Source organism: Malania oleifera, chromosome 5, assembly GCF_029873635.1.
Source record: "Malania oleifera isolate guangnan ecotype guangnan chromosome 5, ASM2987363v1, whole genome shotgun sequence".
Lineage (NCBI taxonomy): Eukaryota > Viridiplantae > Streptophyta > Magnoliopsida > Santalales > Ximeniaceae > Malania > Malania oleifera.
Genome location: NC_080421.1, coordinates 53,562,196 through 53,570,027, shown reverse-complemented (window position 1 = coordinate 53,570,027; position 7,832 = coordinate 53,562,196).

Below are 7,832 nucleotides of genomic sequence, written 5' to 3'. Positions count from 1 at the left end.
TTAGTTTGCCTCGTTCTGTTCGAGACGTTGCGACAGTTTGGCGATTCCGCTGGGGAAAATCACAAGTAGTGGCACAAAAAGTGGCCTGGACAAAAAGTGGATCAACAGGAAAAAGGAGGAAGAGGCTCAGATGATCCAGGGGCTGTTTAATTAGAGGAATCAATACACAAGAGGTGGGAACCAATGGCCAAAGAGAAACTTTGTTTTTGAACCTACGGTTAATCAAATAGTGCATATGGGCATGAAGCCCCAGTTTATGACTCCTGGGTCCATGCTAACCCCTCAGAATTAGAAAACACGAGACAAGAATGTACCCAGAAACTTCCGAATGGTGGATCCCATTCCTATGACATATGTTGAATTGTTTCCTTAGCTGTGGGAAAGAGGAATGGTATCTACAATCCCTGGGATGCCCCGTTATGAACCCTCCTCCGCAATGGTATGATCTTGAGGCCCGTTGTAAGTACCATGCTAACTCTCCTAGCCATACTATTGACCGATGTTGGGCTTTTAATGATAAAGTGCAATCATTAAGAAATGCGGGATGGTTAGCTTTTGACGACAAGCAACCAGGAGTACAGGGGAATCCTCTGCCCAATCACAGGAAAGGAAGTGGTTAATACGTTGTGAGAATATCTGGAAGCTGAGATTAGGAAAAAAGGCATAATAGTTATGGATCCGGGAGATTCCTAAATCAATGATTTTACCCATAAATCGCAGAAGCATAAATACTGAATTGGCAAACTTTTGATTATCCAATCTTTTTTCATATGATGTTTTTGTTTTCTTTATTTTTCTTTTATAATCCGTTGACGCTTTTGTCTCAGAAATTTTCTATCATCAATAAAATGAATTATGCATTTCCAAATATCACTTGCATCATGAGTTTAATTGCCAAATTTCGTTTACTTGTGTTTCATGTGGGAATAGGAAAAGTAACATTACCAGTATTCACGAGCAAGAAAGAGATGTTAATTTTGAATACTTAATCCAAAAGGCAGAAGTAAAGAATGATGAGACAATCATCCTCACCCTATTGAATTCAGATGTTATGAAGAAGCATTTTACTCTCAAAGGAATTCAACGAAGTGGTTGTACTGTTCTGACAATTTCATATCAGTTCATTGCTTATGTTTTGATCAAATGATAGATGGTCATCTTTGGCCGATCAGTTTTCCCATAAAATGAACCAAACAATGATTTACCATTTGTTAACCAAGTTGAGCTTGAATGTTTAAACTAACTTTTTCTTAAAAGTCAGTTCATCATAAATTTAACCTGGGTTTGGGTCCCTAGCGGAATCACCAAGCTGTCGCAACGTCCCGAACGGAACAAGGCGAAATGAAAAATGTAATTAATATAGATTTTCGGGAAAAATAAGAATGGAATCGCCACTAACATTTTAGTATAGTTAGAACACTTAATTACTACCCAATTAAGGGTAGAATCGGTCTGCGTTACTAAAACAAGGATCGAGAGTTCGATTACGCGAGAAGAAAGTATGAGCACCCTCTACACGCTCGTTCTTACGAACGATACCTAATTAATCAAAAATTATCCCACCAATTAAATTTAATAAATCTTAAAATTACTCCCTTTCGTGAATTTGTGAAATACACGTGCAAAGAAATTAATCACACAAAAATATACATAATATATTTATTTATTTATTCCCTCAGACCTGGGGTACACGAAGCTTGAAAAGCTCATACTCGTTTGTTGCAATCATAGGGATAAAATCGAGAAAATATTTTATACTAAAAATAAACATAAAGATAAAATAATAATAATAATAATAAGTTAATGCAAATATATAATACTTGTCACACTACGAACCCCGAAATGGGATCCAGGGGTGAAAATGTAACCTAACTTGTCCTTGTATCATACAAATCATCACAAATAAACCATCCAAAGATACAGTACAATGGATAAGGGTCCGCCCCCGTGGGGTTCCCAGGCACCCTAAACACATCCAACCACAATCATATACGCACCGGAAAAACCATACATACATATGCAGTACCATACCAGAGTCTATACACGAGCCAAACACAACTCTATCAAAACGTACAACCGGGTGCCCAAATACAACTCAAAATGGCAACCCAACAAAAATACAGTCCTAACACTTACCCAAGCGCTAAACGCAGTACACCGGCCACTACGCTCCCTACACCAAGACACTAGTTCCGGTTACTCAAACGACCTGTAAAAATATATGTACAGCAGGGGTGAGACACCTCTCAGCGAATCGAGTTCCAAAACCTACAAATCACAATACAGAATATACTCACAAAATAGTTTCCTACAAAGCTACCAGATCAGAAATGAAAACCGAGCCTTACCTCAATTTTATGCCAAAACCCAAAAATCTCCAAAACGAGATTTCGATCCATAGAAATTATAGAGAATCCTTCCACGATCCTCGTGATAACTTCAAATTTCTGATTCTGTCAACGATTGGCGAAGAAATCTAGAAAGAGAGAGTAGGGCAAGGTTTAGAGAGAGAGAGAGAGAGAGAGAGATAAGATTGAAGTTTCTTAGCTTGGAAGTAAAGCATATTCTATTTATAGCCCTTTGACCCCGGGCAATTTTGTCGACGAAATGGTGCCTTCGTCAACGAATCTTTCACTACCTTCGTTGACGAATCGGTGGCCTCGTTGACGAATTTAAGATCTCCAATTTTTCTGAGACTCCTCGGCTTCTCCTTGTCGACGAGTCTCTTAATTTCTTCGACGAGAAATGCATGGCCTTCATCGACAAAATATGCCAAAATCCCAATCTGTCCCTCTCTTTAATATTTAAACCCATTTATCACGGTTCGGGTTCTTACAATCTCCCCTCCTTACAAAATTTCGTCCTTGAAATTTTCCATCTCTCATTCATAAAGTCATATCCGGAATACACAAATACGATCTACCAATAATAAACTGGCAACTATTACAGCGCAATCCCATCATACTCATGCACATACATACCCTCACTTATGGCGGAGGAATACCGTGGTTACATATACAACTGTCTCAGGAGTTCACAATACACACACACTCCCGACGACTAACCACCTATCCCAACCCACAATAGGATCATGTACAAATGCTCAAAACAATTGTCAATACTTCGGGCAAAACAACTGTGGATACTTCCGGCGTATTTCCGTTTCCAGTTCCCAAGAAGCTTCCTCAATCTCGTGGTTTCACCACAATACATTCACTAACGGTATCTCTTTGGTATGAAGCTTCTGAACTTTACGATCCAGAACCTGAACAGGTATCTCCTCATACACTAAAGTATCCCCAATTTTCAACACATCATAGCTAATAACATGTGAAGGATCCAACACGTTCCTCCTCAACATGGATACGTGAAACACATCGTGGACCCTCAAAAGTGCTGGAGGTAATGCAATCCTGTAAGCTACCGGATCCACTCGCTCAAGTACCTCGAATGGTATGATATACTTCGGGCTCAACTTGCCCTTCCTGCCGAATCTCATCACCCCTTTCATCAGAGCAATACGTAGAAATACCTTACATCCCACTCTGAACTCTAAATCACGGCGGTGAACATATGCATAACTCTTCTGCCGACTCTGAGCTGATTTAATCCTCTCCTGGATCAAACCGACCTTCTCAGACGCCTACTGCACAAGTTCATGTCCTAACACCTGACGTTCACCGACCTCATCCCAACACAAAGGAGATCGACACCTCCAACCATACAAAGCCTCGAACGGTGCCATCCCAATACTAGACTAGAAGATGTTGTTATAAGCGAACTCTACAAGTGGCATAAACTGTATCCAGCTACCACCGAAGTCTAACACACAAGCTCACAACATGTCTTCCAATATCTAAATCGTCCTCTATGACTGTCCATCAGTCTAGGGGTGGAACGCTGTACTGAAAGTAAGTTTCGTCGCCAATGCCTCCAACAAGCTCATCCAGAATCGAGAAGTAAATCTCGGATCTCGATCTGACACAATGGACACCGATACCCCATGCATTCTCACAATCTCCTACACATACAATTCTGCTAGCCTACTCAAAGGATAGCTAACTTTCATTGATATGAAATGAGTAGATTTCGTCAATCTATCCACGATCACCCATATAGCATTCTGCCCATGTAGCGCTGGCGGCAATCCGGTCACAAAATCAATGGAAATATGCTCGCATTTCCACACCGGAATAAGCAAAGGCTACAACGGCCCTGTCGACCTCTGATGTTTAGTTTTCACCTGCTGACACGTTAGACATTCCTCCACGAACTGAGTAATCTGCCTCTTCATACCAGACCACCAGAAGGTCTCACACCAGTCCCGATACATCTTCATACTACCAGGATGTACCGTATACGAAGAACGATGCGCCTCTTCGAGAATCGTCCTTCTGATCTCATCATCGTTCGGAACACACAATCTGGTCCCAAATCTCAACACACCTCCCTCAGAGATGTTAAACCTTGTAGCCAGTCCCTGCTGTTCCTTTTCCATAACCTCTGCCAACTCTGCATCACTAGCCTGCGCAACTTTTATACGCTCAAATAGGATCAATTGGACCACCAAACTAGCAAGATAAGTCTAATGATCACCAACCACCAACTCTATACCCAAGCTCTCCAAATCTCGTCTGATGTGACATTGAGTTACCACCGCAGATACAGCCGTAGGCCCTGTCTTCCGACTCAACGCATCAGCCACCACATTAGCCTTCCCCGGGTGATAACTGATCATGTAGTCGTAGTCTTTAATCAACTCTAGTCACCGCCTCTGCCTCATATTCAACTCCTTATGTGTGAAGAAATATTTGAGGCTTTTATGGTCAGTGAAGATCTCACACTACACCCCGTACAGATAATGTCGCTAGATCTTAGTGCATACACAATGGCAGCCAACTCCAAGTTGTGCGTAGGGTAGTTATTCTCATATTCCTTCAGTTGTCGAGAAGCATAAGCTACTACCTTACCCTACTGCATAAGCACACATCCCAGGCCTTTCAGAGATGCATCGCTATAAATCACAAACCCACCATCCCCCAAAGGAATGGTCAACACTAGAGCAGTAACTAGCCAGTGCTTCAACTCCTGAAAGCACTACTCGCAATCACTGGTCCACTCAAACTGCACTCCTTTCCTAGTCAATCGTGTCAAAGGTCCAGACAGTTTAGAGAAGCTCTCTACAAACCGATGATAGTAACCCGCCAGTCCTAGAAAACTCTAAACCTCCTGCACATTCTTCGGTCTTACCCAGTCGACCATGGCTTTAATCTTGCTAGGATCAATTGATATACCATTCCCAGTAACCACATGGCCTAAGAACGCAATCTGACTCAACTAGAATTCACACTTCTTTAGTTTAGCATACAACTTCTTCTCCCGCAGAATCTGTAACACTAACCTCAAATGATCCTCATGCTCTTCCGTACTCCCCGAGTATACCAGAATGTCATTAATGAACACCACCATGAACCGATCTAGGAACGCATGGAAAACCTTGTTCATCAAATCCATGAACACCGCTGGTACATTCGTCAACCCAAATGGCATGACTAAGAACTCGTAGTGGTTATATCTAGTTCAAAAAGCAGTCTTCGCTACATCCTCCACTCTAACCCTCACCTGATGATATCCTGACCGCAAGTCGATTTTCGAAAAGACCCGCGTCCCCTGCAACTGGTCAAAAAGATCATTTATACGAGGTAAAGGATAGCGATTTTTCACAGTTACCTTGTTAATCTCACGGTAATCAATGCACATCCGCATCGACCCGTCCTTCTTCTTTACAAACAGTCCTAGAGCTCCCCAGGGCGAAACACTAGGTCGAATGAATCCCCTGTCCAGTAATTCCTACAACTGCTCCTTCAACTCCGGAAGTTCTATTGGAGCCATTCGGTACGGATCTTTAGAGATCGGTGCTTTACCAGGCAATAACTTTATCGCAAACTCCACCTCATGATCTGGAGGTAAATCGGGTAAATCATCTAGAAACACGTCCGCGAATTCACTGACTACCCGAATGTCCTCGAGTCTCAACTCATCCCGCAGCGGTTCCTTCATACAAGTTAGGTACTCCTGACATCCATCCAAGAATAACCTCCTCGCCTGTAGTGTCGACAGAATTTGTGGCGCTAGACGCACACATGATCCCGCAAATTCATACTCCTGCTCCCCAAGAGGTCTGAAAACTACCACCTTCCTATGACAGTCGATCACAGCATAACTGGAGAACAACCAGTCCATCCCCAAAATGATGTCGAACCCTGACATGTCGTATACCATAAGATTCGCCGGTAGCAACTTCTCTTGAATTTCCACTAGGCAGTCTACCAACATCTTCCTACAGAAAGATACACTCCCAGATGGCGTAGTAACAGATAACACCTCATTCATGTCTTGGGTCTCAATCCCACACCGTCCCACAAAATTTACAGACACAAAGGAATGAGTCGCACCCGAATAAAAAAAAACAAAAGTTTTATTCAAAAGCAATAATAAGGTACTTATCACAACATTACATGCATGCTCAGCATCCGCTAGAGTAAGAGAGTATGCTTTGGCCGGAGCTGTATTTGTTTGAACGGGTCCTCGAGGTATCTGATTGCTCCCTCGGTTCCCACTGAATGCAGGCACATCTCACCTCGGTGCTTGACAATCCCGAGTCATGTGACCTGGCTGGCCACAATTGTAGCAGTTACCCTCAAATGACCGGCACTCACCCTCGTGCCGCCTGTGGCACCTAGTACAATGACCACTAGTCTGACTCCCCTGAGAATCCTGGCGCTCAGTATTCTGATGATAGCCTGACCCCTTGTTCCTTTTCTTCCATGATCCCTGACGAGATCCTGTCTAAGAACCAGAAGGTACTGTCCTCTTCCTCGATTCCTGATCCGCCTCGTCCTCTCGGATACCAGTCTCAATCACCGTGGCTTTATCCACCAACACCGAGAACTCGCGGATATGAAGCATACCCACCAGTCTGCGGATATCCTTCCTCAAACCCTTCTCGAACCTCCGAGTATTCTCATACTCGCTCGAGATCATACATGGTACAAAGCGAGACAGCTTTATGTATCAAGCCGCATAACCCTGTACCGTCAAACTCCCCTGAGTCAACGCAGAAAACTCATCTGCCTTCACATCACGTACAGAAGTCGGGAAGTATCTATAGAAACACCTCCTTGAAACGGCTCCACGTCATCTCCTCTGAACCGACTCTATGCTTTTCCAGCAGACTCACTGTAGTCCACCATCGACCCGCCTCCCCAGATAGCTGGAAGGTGGCATAAAGGACTCGCTTCCTGTCCGTATAGTGCAGGACCTCCAAGATCCTCTCAATCTTCTCCACCCAATCCTCTGCTATCATCGGGTCCAGTCCTCCAAAGAACGTTGAAGGATGCATGCGTGTAAACCTCTCAATGGTGCACCCCACTGCAACAGGAGAGCGCTCGTGTTTCCTCACACTCCGCCCGATCTCCCGTAATACCTGCCTTGTCAAACCTCGAGGCACAGAAGGAGACTCATCACTCGCACTCTCCTCAGAGCCACTTCCCAGGTCATTATCCTTGGGCTTCATTCTGCAGCACAATAGGAATCTATTAGTATCCCTACGACACATACAATTAACACAATGATCTACACTAATCGTGTTAACTACTCCCTGCTAGGTCTAGGTTTGTCCTATCACACCGACACAAAAGTCATCAATGATCTGCCCTACTTTTACTGAAATTGTCATTCCAGAAAAAACACGGAATACCATCGACAAATCCCGGCCTAGCAACCGAACAACCCTCAACCAAATCTACCCATATCCACAACCTATACTCTGG